This window comes from Rhynchophorus ferrugineus, unplaced genomic scaffold (assembly GCF_030347505.1).
Source record: "Rhynchophorus ferrugineus isolate W39M unplaced genomic scaffold, kcgeb_rfMv2 rfM9, whole genome shotgun sequence".
Taxonomy (NCBI): domain Eukaryota; kingdom Metazoa; phylum Arthropoda; class Insecta; order Coleoptera; family Curculionidae; genus Rhynchophorus; species Rhynchophorus ferrugineus.
Window position 1 is genome coordinate 41,654,756 of NW_027472588.1, and position 15,033 is coordinate 41,669,788.

At 29.2% G+C, this 15,033-nt stretch overlaps 1 protein-coding gene across 4 annotated transcripts in view; it reads right to left on the reverse strand.

Moving 5' to 3' along the window:
• NFAT (nuclear factor of activated T cells 3) overlaps positions 1 to 15,033 on the reverse strand; it is a 49,748-nt gene that overhangs the window by 21,686 nt on the left and 13,029 nt on the right. For 2 of the 4 annotated variants that reach the window (XM_076415109.1, XM_076415108.1), the window contains exon 1: positions 9,045 to 9,515. The exons of the other annotated variants lie outside the window; for them this stretch is intronic. The gene's annotated coding sequence lies outside the window, so the exon portion shown is untranslated. Of the gene's footprint in view, positions 1 to 9,044; positions 9,516 to 15,033 lie in introns of those variants that run through there. 4 annotated transcript variants of the gene reach the window in all.

Consider the following 15,033-nt stretch of genomic DNA (forward strand, 5'->3'; position numbering starts at 1 on the left):
TACAAATAAGTATATTCAACAAAAGAATGCACTACAAGAATTATTGCTATATTTTTATCATAATAGATAATTTGTTTAACTTAATCTAGACATTTGTTTAAATTTACAAGTCAAATATCTACAATTTTTGTTTAATAAAAATGCGATTAACATAGTAATTAGTAAATTTTTTTACAAATTATGAACAATTATACCTTTCTTTGTTTAAATAAATTTGCGATAATAAATTTGAATGCAGGTAGTATTTAATTAAAGTACACAGGCATGGAACAATACTTAATTTATAATAAATATCACATAGAATAGAAACATTTTGATATATGGGCTCGAGTTAAAATGGTTAAAATAAAAATAAAAGAAAACTAAAATTTGGTGTGTTGACTCGCTGCTTTTATTCAAAAACAATTTTCATTCGTACATTGGTTAATTCAATCGGGAAAATTAGGTCTTAGTTAATAATGACTATTACACTAGCATAAATACGCATGAGTATTCCATATGATTTGGATTCTTATGAATTGTATTAGGAAACTAAAAAGTAACTGACATAGGTCATTGGGTGGTGTCTCTTTAAACTTAATAAAGAGTCATTATATCGTTATGTGACAACTGGCCAAATGTGAATTTTGACTGCCTATAGTAATCAAAATGAAACTTAGCCGGCTGGACAAAAAATACTCCTAAAATTGCTTAAAATCGCCAAAATCAATACAATCGACTGGAAAGGTTATGGCCTTTGTATTTTGCGTTGCAAATAAATCAATCGACCCTGAAGGAAATAACTATATATAACCAATTTTACTTTTCAACATTGTTGAAGCTATTAAAGGTTTGAAATTGCACAAATAAATGAATAACTGCATGAAGTTTTAATAAACTGCTTGCAAATTATTTCTTGTTATATATATATATATATATTAAATAATTTTAAATGAATTCGTAGACTTTGCCTTGATAAAAAATAGTTTATTTAATATGGAAATGTATTGAAAAGCTAAGAAATTTTTCGCTACCGGTCGGTCAGTAAATCCATCGAGTTTTTGACTTAGTTCAGGGCTGCGTCAGTTTCCTATAATTTTAGCAGTATATTATGGCAAAATATTTCGGAAAGGTTTAACGTCCTTTGCAAACTCTATAGCAGACAGCTTGACGAAAAGTACCCGTCTGTGCATGGATAACATAGTTCAGAGCCGGGATTTCCCAAAAACATTTAAAATAAACACTGTTAATGTGGAGTCAATAAAAAGGTTCAATTTCAGACAAGGATATTACTTTTTTTTATAAAGATATTTTTAAAAAATCGTTAATGACCCACACACTAGTTTCTTCTTTTAGTCTCCACCCGTCTGAATAGAAACTATACAGGTATTTCAAATTCAAGTGTTTTCTCGATAATTCAATAAAATTCGCAGAATCAGATATAAATCATGTAAAGTACTTTTATCTATTAAATAACTATACAACTTCAGAGTTTTTCGGATATAAATTGCAAACACTAATGAAGAAGGTATGTAGTGTTCTAATCGGAGCTGACCTCTTGCCAATTTTAATAAGACCGTAGTGTATTTGTAAATCGAGCTACTACTATACTTAACGTAAATATTTAACATATAACCCAGTAAAAAAGTAATAATATGCCTGAGATGTCGAGAAATCTATCATGTTTATATAACGAGATAAACAAGATAAATTTTAAGGTCATAAAGGAACGAGATTATAAAATTCTGTACAAGTGCCGCGTAAAACTTATCAAAACAGATAATATCACCATGCAATGTAATTAATGATTCAGCGTGATTTGTTTATACTATACATAATATTTAGTTTACTGGCGACTTAAACTAACTAAATAAATATAGCAATTTTTTCTAAGAAACATAGATAGTTAACATATCATGTAAAATCTGAATGGCTGGATACTGAATTGGCAGGAAATAATTTTCGGTGTGAATTAAACTTCTTTTTTTCAACTTCATTGTATACAGGCGCTCTTTTATTTAGTGTTTTGGCTATAGTGCCATATACGTCCTTAATTATTAAGATTTTTGGCTTCGGACCAATGCAGAGATTCGACATATCGAGTAGGACTCAACTTTTTTTAGGCCCAATTCGCTTCCATGTACAGGGTATTGATAAAATAATATAGTACTTGCTTCATGTTGATCGGTTAGCGGAATCGGTTTACGTCTGTAGCGAAAACAGCTTAATTCTTTAACTTTTCAAGAGTGATAGTAAAGATGATAAAATATCATCAACGAAGAGGAATAGTGGGCGAAATTAAAAATTGTCTGACACAGACTGACAAATATATCCGACCGAATGTTTAGGCAAAGCAGTAATGCGGGATCTCTACAAAACTAACATTTATGGAAGAGCTGCAATTGAAAAATTCTTATAACGGAACGTCGAAAGAAATGGTGCAACCATCATAAAACCTGGACACTTGCTGATTGGAAGAATATGGTAGAGTCTGATGAGTTATCGTTTACATTGTTTCCTACAAACGGCCGGGTTTTGTATGGTGATGCTTTCTACAGTTAAGTATGAGGAATGGTCCGTTTTGATTTGAGCGGTAGTATCGTGGTATATAGACTGTCCTCTCATTCATATCATTGATTGGATTATTGCGAATGAATATTTCGACATCCTGAAGATAATTTCAAAAAGTTTCAACATCGGTTTGAGAAGCATCAGAATATCATGAAACATCTTTCCTTGTCAGCACAGGTTATAGGGAGTTTTAGGGTAGAGAGTGATGACTAGATTTCCATCTCCAACATCATTGAAGCAATTGACGGATATCTGGTACAAGAACGGGACATTCCGTTGAAAACTACTTCGCGAAGAGGTATTTTAAAATGAAAATGATGGCTCAACACTTTATTAATAAGTACGTACCGTGTATATGTCAGATGTTCAAAAGGTCATGAAAAGTTGATGAAAATACAATAACGACTGATAAAATATATTACAAAATAAACAAGACTACAAGTTCAAAAGTCGATATTAATTGAACATTTTCCAACGACTAATAATGTCGCTTTACGTTGATTAATCATAATTGATTGTCGGATCTGTCACGTTTTGTACAGGGTTACTAAACTCGAAAGAACAACAAGAAATTGCGTATTGTTTTCAATTAATTAATTGTTTTATTTTAACTCACCTCAATGCGTATATTGTCTCTATTTGAGATAAAATAGGGTAAAAAACGACCATTAACATAATATTAATAACATATATTACATTTAAATAAAAGTATTTTTTAAATTTCCTCGCAGCAAATATTTTTATGTCTTTATCCACTCCAAGGGATGCTCCAAAGTGGTAATTTCAGCCCTGGAAACAAAAATAAATTGCCTGGAGATATATTATGTGAATATGGTGCCTGTTTAGTAGAGGTTACTTGACTTTTTGGCGAAAGCCGTTCATTATCAATCATGGCCATTAATCCGATGGTACGTCATCGAGATTCAAAATCTCCAACAGTCTGAAGCTTCCAGGAATAAGTGGATACAATGAACAGTGAGGCATTGGATATAAGCCATGAGCCACCAGAAAGTAAACGTAAACAGCAATTGCGCTAAATTTTCTGACGATAAACCCAGTTTTGTACGTTCCTTCTATTATCTGTTATTAAAATATAAAATATAATAAAAAAATGCTATACGTAATATGCCAAATAGTACCTAAAATCCGACAATAAATACTAATATAAAAACGTGAGATGTTATTCAACGTAACTTTCGAAAACTTGATTTGTAGTAGTGTCTCTTACAGTGGTCACTTAACTATTTTTTGATTGTGTAATGATATTGTCATTTAGTATAAAGTTACTCAATATTACGACGATGCCACGACATGACAAGTACACGATAATGGAAGTAACAGCAATACACGGTAGCAAATTGATTTAAAACTATTTAGTCATCATTGCCTTTTTTATCTTGCCGCTAATGAATATTAATTTGCCTATTTTCTCATTCAGAAGTGCTTTTCGCCAAGTCATAAAATCGTATTTTATGTCTTATTGATATTCTCTGGAGGAATAGTCAATAGTTGCCTAAAATTTCAATTAACAGTCGTGCCAAATATTAAAAGGGATGAGCAGGACACGTCCAGAGTGATTCAATTAAAATTGAAGCGCATTTAGTTCTCACACACTTAAATAGAATATTAAGTTGCGAATTGGATATAACAAATAAAACAAATAGCACAATGTTCAGTCGGTCGCGATACAGGTTTAAATATAATTATAGTCTCAACATTTCCTTCGCTAACAAGGGATAGTATTCACCACCAACAACATTTTTATTCCAGAAATTAAAAAGACCTTTTAAAACCCCTTTTTTTGTAAAGAGCATTTTAAATGTAATATTCATTATAATGATATAAATATCGTAAACAATGACATCTTCTTATAAGAGACGACGTAAACATAACTAAATTCTTGACGACATGGATGTTATAGAGTCGTTAATGTTGGATAATTGGCTATGTTAATAGGTCTGGCTGGAAGTAACTGTAAACGATTTAAAGATAAACACAAGATTCTACAAACAATATCTTAACAATTTGCGTTCTTGTACTAAGTAAATAAAATATCAAAGCAATGGCTTAGGGATAGTTTAAATATTGTATTTCGGGTTTGTCATGCGTTACGAATCATAAGAGATACTATTATATATTAAGAATAAAAATGGGTTGGGGTTTGAAGTTATTTGATTTTTTCATGTTTTTGCAAATATATTTTATTCAAATATTTGTAGAAAATTGTATTAATCATTTGGCCAGTTTCGAGCAGTTTATGATGAAGAATTCCTTTCTAATCACACCAAACACTTGCCGACGTTTAGTTTCATAATCATGTCACGACACTTTGGGATTATATTATTCATGTGCAGTAATTGTGGTATTTTAATCGAACAGTTTCATTTTTAACCTGATCTTGGAGATGAACCATATCGAAGAATTGATAAAATATTAAGAGTTCAGAAGAGTTGGATATTAGTCTTCATTGTATTATTTCTAATTTATTGTGGTTATTTCAAATTTCAAAATTTTAATTGGAGGGTCCAAAGTCAATGAAATAAATAAAGTTATTAGTTCCCAATCAGATATCCAGAATCGGCCAATTTCAATTAATATCCAATCGGAACATTAGTTCCGTGTCAAAAATATATTCGTAATTTTGATTCAGAACACGTTCGTTTTTCGCTTGTTTTTAATCGGTGAAAGAAACACGCGTGACGATATTCGTTAAAAATTCAAATAATCAAAACAGGTGTTGAGGAAATTCGCGTTACTTTGATATAGCGCCGACACGTTCTTCCTTTTGATTCAATCATGACTTTCCTTCGTGGAAAACGTAAAAATTTTATTGTATTTCGCCTAATCATTCACATGAAAACAATGAATACCAAATAGGAATAATATCCACAACTGTTCAATGAGTTACATGAGATAAACCTATAGCTGTTTTGTGATTTTCATTTTTTGATTTATGACGTTGATCCAGAAGAATTTTTTTCACTTTTACTAGTTATTTTGGACTCAATATCGACAGTTTATTTCAAATATATCTATTCCCTATATATTTATTCTAATCGAAAACTCTAGATGTAGAAAAATGATTCTACAAATTTTATATTATAATTAATATTATATCCGTAATTAGGTATAAACCCAAAAGTTAGATAGGGCTGTTCAATAAAATATTATTTAATAAAAAAAACTATTACGCCACCACATTCTTCTGCATTAATATTTTTCGGATCACAAATATATATGTTTGGATATGAATAGAAATTTGAATACTAAATTTAAATATTCCAATAAATGCCATACGTTACATAACATTAATAAACATTATCGGTTAGTAATTTTAAATAAAATTAATAAGTCAACGTTTAAGTTAATAATTACGGTATAATGGTGCTCATATCAGTTGGAACGAAGAGAATTGGGTCAAGCTTGTTTACTACAATAATTCATGGCACTAAAGCGACGATAAAACCTCGAGCAAAACAATTCTTCTATTATTGAAATAAAGAGGTTTTATATTTATAATACTTTCAGTGCCATTAATAGTGATATAAAAATCCTACATGCATTTAGCAAGACTTATGGAAGCACATTTTATTTGAAGTATTGTTTCAGAGGATAGATACAGCGGAAAGACAAGTTTTACGTTAAATTTACTTCTAATATATGTCATAGTAATAAAAATATGTCTAGTAATATACATAATTATAACATATACACAAGAATATTTATTATATTGGATTTGCAATATTTATCTATTATAATATATAATATATAAACTTTTGATGGATGATTGATGGGTTTGTGTTACCCCACAAGTTGTTTCAGTTCAAAACCGAACTCTTGTTGTTGAAGGTGAAAAAAACACCCCACAAGGAAAAAAGTCGAAAAAGTTATTGATTTATTGAGAGTATAATGATTTCTTAGCAGCACACAAAAAAATATTAGCGGGAATGCTGATTATATTACTGCTCAAGACCATCAGGTGGGATCACTCAAAACACATCCGTGTCAACAGTCTGATGTGCACCACTGTTGGTGCAAAAGTGTAAAGTGCACTGTTGAAAGTTTTTCATTGAAGGATAAATGAAACAAGACATTTGAGTGTTGAAGTTTTGAAAATTTTTCAAATCACCAAGTCTAACATCGATAAATCCTAAAATCATCTTCATTTCTTCTTGAAAATCAATAGAAATTAATTTACCCCATCGAACAATATAAAATAACTACATAATAAAGTTCTTGTGGATGTGGGGCATAAAAAACTAAGGTAAATATTAAGTAACATTATACTTCATATAAATGCTACATGAAACTAAATAAATTTTAGGCGTAATGCGTGAAAATAAATTCAGACACATTTTTAAGTAAGATAAAACAATAGCGATAAAACATCTGCTATCATGAACAATTTTTTTTGAATTTTGTGAGATAATAGAAGATAGTGATAATATTTTAATAATATTCAAATTATCATTACAATAGTAAGTTGTGTAAATAAATTGAGAAATCAAGGTAAAAGTAATAATAGTACGTATGATAAATAATCATACGTACTATTATTTGAATTGATTGCTGAAATAAGATATCAGTATATCGGTAAGGTCTCATAGTTGTTAGAATATGACATTTCAATATAAATTGAATACTATCTTTTCATGATAAATTAAAGACACATAAATTAAGTATATGTAATCTATAATTCACTGATTTCGTTGACATATGTTATGTTACCTACAAAAAGAAAATTTTCAAGAAAAACACTCACTCAAGCTTATTGGACATTTTAATGATGGTCTATATCAACATAAAATATACATTATCTTTATCTACGAAAATCTCTTTAAATCTTGGCCCAGTGTGATATGTTTTCCTTTTTAAGTATATGATGAGAAAAATGAAATCGGAAAGAACCAAAAAAATATATCCTGGAAAATCGAAATAACTTAAAAATATCGTATTATTGAAACATGTATTGAAAGGAGTAATTAAGGCTAGTATTTATTAAGTACATCATTGGAGGTCAGTTAGTGATTATAATTTATTTTAAAACTAATATTAATGTTAGCATTCAAGAACCAGTTCTGCTGGTACATGAAACATATTAACATGTTGATAAAAACACAGTTTGATTTATGAGCCGTGACTATTTCCCGAAACGTCTTTTTCTACAAACGGCATTCAAAAAATAAATATATGAAAATACAAATTGCAATATATACTTGGAAATACTTTTGATATTAAATATTATTGAATATTAATTTGTTATAACTGATATTAATTATAATCATGTTAATTTAAATTAATTATCACCAGATGATTCGGTTAATATCTTAATGTTAGCTTCCTAAAAATAATTAGTAAATAATTTGTTGAATAATTGAGTGATATTAGTTTAATAATGTAATATGTGTATTACGTATTTTGTATTCTATCGTTTTATTACATGTTATATCTATATCTTGTTATTATTTATTATTGCATTAGTATTATTTAAAATGACATATTATTGACTTAAGTTAAAAAATGTTATTAATGAAAATGTTAAAATGCAATAATATCATTTTCATTTAATTTCTGTTAATTCAAAGGACATAGATGATTCCATGTATCCTTATTTAGAAAAATACAATTTTCCTAAATATGTACCCATAAAAATTGGGCAGTAGTCGAAGGATTGTTTTAAATTTTTCACACATTTTATTCTAACAGAAGAGTATTTTTATATACTTTTTAAAAAAACTTTAACTTTAATTTTTAATCTTATGCTAACTTATAATTTGTAAGATTTACCTTAAGAACTTGAATTTTTGGTAATTCGTATGAATTAATATGTTTATGAATTAATTGTGTTATAAAAAAGTTGGGAATTGATTCTTGAATTCTTTATGAATATTATGTGAATGCTTGAGGTTATTTTAAGCTTTAGAATACTATCATATATCCTTATTTATTTTTATTCTGTATCAATTGAGATCAAACCAAATTAATATAGCCTGGTGCTACAAATATTTTTATATATTGAGCAGCTTCGGGTTTATTAACATATTTCTCAATATTAAAAATTAATTATCATATAATTTAGATATATATTAATTAAAAGCTGGAAAATATCTCATTCAGATTTTACAATTAAGAATATAATGATCGAAGGTAATTAGCTAATGCTGAAGTAGTTTTGATAGAAAAAAACATCATTTTCAAATGATAAACAAAGAACGTATCAAAAAATTAGTACACATAGTGTTGACATGATACGAACGTTGATTAAATTTAAAATGTGTTCCAGTACGGGCTCGTCGCGGCTACTTGATGATATTAAATCAGTTTAACAGGCAGTTCAATTCGAACCTTGTTAAATACGCGTCCGAAGCGATGAACGCTTCTCGTCGATTTAAATTAGAAAAGAAAACAAACTGGACGATCGCCAAGGTTGTTCGGTTGAATACGGTTCACCAAATCCAACGATAACAACAAGCGCGCAGCACACGGACACTTACCAAAAGGAAACGGAGTAACCTAGTATCACAGCATCAAGTTAATCAGCAACAGGTCTCTCTGTATTTATCACAGTGAAGCAAAACAAAAACAGTAATAGTTCTCGGGGAGAACGACGTTTATCACAGGAGAATTTAGTGACGGTATACGTACGCACTGCACACGACACGCGCTCGTTAAGGCCGACAGATTCGAAACAGCAGCCACTGGGAGAAATAACAACGATACTAAACTGAAGCGAGAGTCAGCGCGGTGTCGCACCTTTTCCAAACGTACAGCGCAAAACCAACTGAGGAGATTGCGGCGATGGCGATATCGCGTTGTGAGTAGACAGATTCTGCGCCAGCGCAACTTTGCGACCAATCGCAGCCGCATGTAGCTTTGATTTTGAATGATACTGTCCGAATACTGACGTGACACCAATCGACGCTATCTACGGCTTGACCTGTCGCCAATGAAGAACCTCTTGGATTAAATGTCGCTGTTGTTATCATGTTTTTAATATTCCGAAGACTCGTTCAAGCCGGTTAGGGGGATAAAGTACGTCGCATACCGTAGACGATCAAAGAGTATTTATGTACGAGAGCTACTGAAAAGGTACTAAACATTCACAGAAAGTCTAGGCTACGACTAGATTTTCAATAATACTCTCCAGCAAAAAATAATGTACTGAGGAGACAACTATTTAGGAATATAGGAATCCGTCAACAACTTCCCTACTGATTTCTCAATTTTTTGCTGAGTTGATAAAGATATAAACGGACTAGAGCTATCTTGATGCTAGAAATGCCTTTCGAATTCATCAACTCAGGTCGTTTATGCAATAGTTTACCTACTCACAATAAAGAATCCAATTAATGGTTTGATCAGGATCGAACAGCTGCTCCGGTATTCAACCACAATATCGAGCAATACGATTTTCGAGCATTGTGCTTCACTTTCACTTACTATTCAATGGCAATATATAGCCATAAACATGCCTTTCAATAATGATTGGATTTCTTTGTGTTTCAGCAGCGGTGTATAAGTGGAAACTCGGTCAATTACATTCTTTTATTGTTAATTCACGTACAATCCAGCCATCCACGTTCTGGAATCTCCATTTTCAGAGCGCAATAACTTCTGACTAAGTAAACAAATGATGCTACCTTTATATCCAGAATATTTTGTGGACTTCATTACATATTGATATAATTGTAATATATAAGTATATCCTTGCGAGAATGTTATTATTCTTCAAAAAGTAAAGTGATTCTAATAAATAAGAGCTTATTAGTTCTTTTCACTGCAATTTCTACCGTCAAAATAAGCACTTTTCCAAAAAAAATTATGTGCTCAAATATTTTCATTATTCATAATCTAACATTCAGCAGTACTTTCTAATTGCATTCTGGGACATTAATAAATTAAATATAAACTTCAATGAAGCTGATTTATTTGCATTTAAAAAATATGGTTTCTTTGAGAGTTTTATTTAGTTATTAGTAAATAATAACTACTATTAATGTAAAACAATCTCGATAAAGTCTGCAGCTTTTATCTGGATTTATCGATGAGTTATCCAATAAAATAATACTTACACATTATGAATACTACTTCTAGTATAAAATAATATTGTAATTTGAGAATACTGAGTATTTTATATAGTACTCAAAACGAATGATATTGGGCAAAATTAAATAAAAGAACTATTAAACGGATTTATCAGGTTAAAAAAGGTTAGACAATAAAAACTGAGAACATTATGATTTTTTCAATTTAGTTAAAAAATGAATGTTGATTAGAGTAATTAGCAGTATCTTCTATCTTCTATAGCTTTTCCTGTCATTATCGTACAATTTCAGGTTAATTGAAATTGCAGTAATTATATATAATTTTATGTCAAATCTAATATTATTATAAGCTCAATAAAACCATTAGCTTTTAAGATATGACAGAAAAGCATATTTAAAAAAAATCAGCGGATTTCTTTTTAATCCACATATCTTAAAAATTACAAGTTATAATGCAATTTAACACGTATTATCGTTTATTCCGCACCAAAATACATATATTCTGAATTTTATAAGTTTTATCTTCAAAGACAAAATAAACTAAAATTCAGAGTTGATGCGGCAATACCGCGACGTTTTGAAGTCATAAATTTAGATGCAAAGCAACTTTGGATAGCCTGTAGTTGCAAATTTGCGATTTTTATGTTTTTTTTTATGCCATTTCCATTTAAATAATCATAGGCTAATGAAAATTTCAGTGATTATACAGAATCTTTTGCGTCGAATCAAATGGTAGTATAATAATTTATATACATACAACCATTAGCTTTTAAGAATTATAATAAAACGTGTATTTTCAAAAAAATGTGGATCTCTATGTGATATATCTATAAAAATTACAAGTTATAATGCAATTTAACATAGATTATCTTTTGTACAATACAATACATATATTTTGAAAGTCTTATCTTCATCTGAGAGATTACAAATTGTGACACTTTTTCCATATAAATTTTCATTTACAATTTTCAATCAATTAAACCGGTTAACCATTTTTTCGTAACGGTTAGTTTTTGGGTGTATTTAAAAAAATTATATTACAATCTTAATAGTTATAGCTCTGAAATTGTTTTTTCTTGGTCTAAGATTAGTTCGGAATCAGTTCAACAAGAACAAATTACAAAATAGTAGTTTAATCTAGTATTATGTTTACCAATGGATGCTGCACAATAGCACTAAAAATAGTAGTTTATCAGTTAGACTTGTGAGTTGATAAAGTGCATTAGTCTCTCTATTGAAAACAGTTAATATATAGAGCATCGAGTCTAAGAACATACAAGTATACAAATACTACAATGATAATTGGTTGAAGAAACAAATTTTCAGTTTTATTTCCTGTTTCAAATAGAATTTATTTATATAAACTTGAAATCCTATAATATATATATAATAATATATATATATATATATATATATATATATATATATATATATATATATATATATACATATATATATATATATATATATATATATATATATAATATATATATATATATATATACATATATATATATATATATATATATATATATATATACATATATATATATATATATATATATATATATATATATATATATATATATATATATGTATATATATATGCCGTTTTGATCAATGACCTTTTGCCATTTTTCTGGTAAAATAACAATTTTGTCACTGCAGAATTTCTGACATCTCAATTGTGACTCGTTTCATTCAAGTGAAACAAACACAAACTTATTTTCAAACCAGCTCTGCGACATTAAGAGCTTTGCAGAAACCAGAAAACTGGTAATCGGATGGACGAGATCCGGGCGATACGGTAAGTACATCAAAATTTGTCTACCGATGTCACTCCATTTTCATCCATTTATTAAACAATGTGTTTGATGAGATATGTATAGATGTGATGGTGGAAATTGTTTCGAATAAATGGGTCTTTATAATTTGATAGGATATATATTTGCCTGCAATATCGTTCAGTATATGTAGTATACTATAAGTAAAAATCGGAAGACTATGAGAGCGAGCCAGAATGTAAAACAATGAGAATCACATAATGTGATGTAAGAAATAAAGAAAGATGTTGACCTAAATTATGAACATTAATAATCTCAATCATCAAGAAACACTAGAGCTGATTGTAAAAAAACACCAATTAATTTTATAATATTTAAAATAAGGATTGAAGCAAAAATAAATTGATAATGAATTTATAATGAAAAAAAATTTTTTTACAGTATAATAATTAATAGTATGGTTTAAAATGGAGGCTATATTCTATAGCATATATGTAGGAAAACAATACACGGGTTCATACAAAAAATGTTATATACTTTCTTAGTATCTTATCAAGATATTTGTTAAACCCAATTGCCTATTAAAACTATACAATTAGTTGTAATGTCATAACGTGAGTAGGCGTTCGAATAAAAAATATACATGAATCTTTGGTAAATTAATAGTTGTTCGTTGGTATGAAGCAACAATGACCCGTTTGATAAAATAACTCGGCTCGTCCTAGAGCACTATCAAATTTGATTTTGTCTGTGTCGAGCCAACGTCCTTCAAACGAACGTTTGTTCTCTTATTTAAAAGTTATGAGGCATCGTCAACAATAAAACCATCACAAATTTTCAAATCTAATCGTCGACTATTCAGGCCCGACTATGAGATGAATCGTAGAAAATGTTTTAACATCTCGAAATTCGGCCAGGATCTGTTTGTTTAAAGCACACGAACGACTGATAAAGATGTTTGTTGTACAGTCACAGTGCGACTGAATGCTCGAATCCAATAATACGCTATCTACAATACATTTCAATACGAAATATACGTGTCACAATGATTCAAGAGGTTATTCGTTTAAAAAAATCGACAATGGCAATATAAAGAAGGCATAATAAAGAAGCATAAAACTTTAAATTTTAAAATGACAGCTTTTCTTTGATAGTTTCCGGGTTGTAATTCATTTTTTAGTCCATATAATCATTCAGTTCCAATTCGATTAAGATTAGAATTTTTACGTATATAATGACATGAATCTACAGAGACGTCATACACTGCGTATTAAAGATATTATTGATGCTCTAGCGCGTAATATTCGGTGAAAAGATATTAGTCTCCAGTTCTGCAACATATGACTTGTGTAAGAACCAATTACTTACACATTGTAGCCGAAATGAGATTGTTGTTAATCTCAATTTATTCTTGAAATATACATATAAATTACAAGAGCTGGAATCGTGACAAAATCAAGTGTCTCATAAATGTCAATCTATTGAACAATACGTCAAACATTTTAAAATTATTACATAGAATCTAACCCGGAAAATACTATAGTCGTTCAAATGTATGCGGTAAAAATAGTGCGTAATAAAAACAAGTTAAAAAAATTAGCATGATGTAGTGGTTCACACTAAGTTAAAACTATAAACAAAATATATTAATATATTATATAGTTTCAATCCAGTTCCAATACTCTTTTATAAAGCGTGCTTTTTAAGTAATGTACAATTGATTACTGTCTTAATTAGTTAAATTAATCCACTATAATTTTAGGTTAATGTTGAACTTAAATTATAACATATATAAATTATACAACCAATAACACCACTAAAGCCATCGTATAGTGATAATTAAAATATGAAAAAATCAAATTACTGAAACAATTTTGATAATACAGATACCTTCGTTCTTTAAAATGTTTAAATCACTTGTTAGCCTGCTGTATCTGACTTGTTATCCGATGCTTGTATATCCTCAATATTTACTTTTTTCATCTGGTACATGTAGTCTCATGGGAACAAAGCTTGTTATCGATATAATAAAGTTGTTTTGGCGTCTAAATACGTATCTTGTGATTATTGTAAAGATCCATTGACCGTACAGTGTACAATAAAGTCAATTGCAAGGTTACACTGATAAAAAATGAAAGCGTTAATTATATATATGTAAAATCGATAATTACCAATGCTGTTTTATGTTCATTGCATTCCTGCATAATCACAATCATTGTTCGAGAGCATTTTTATTAATTAACTTTAATGTAATTAATCAATTTTGAAGATATTTGTCATTTTACTAATTGTTTACATAATGCGTATCGAGAAATATTTCGGCGAATTTGACTCATTTTAGTATCATTGAGGTTAAGTGTAAAATTCTTTAATCTCGTGATTTTTAGTTTATTCATTGAATTTATCGTGTTAAAAACATTATATCTCATAAGGAGTTGAATTGTCAGTAATCTAGTTTGGTACAAATCACAGTAAGAATCAGTTCTATGTACGGTAATTAGTCATTGATAAAGTGTAAATACAAGTCAGGTTCCTGAAAGAGACAAGAAAATAAGTAAAGGGAAATTTAGTAGAAGAGCAGAGGAAAATTGTTGAAAAGAATACAAATAAATAATTGTAGGAAAATTATTACTACAAAAATAATTACAGATATT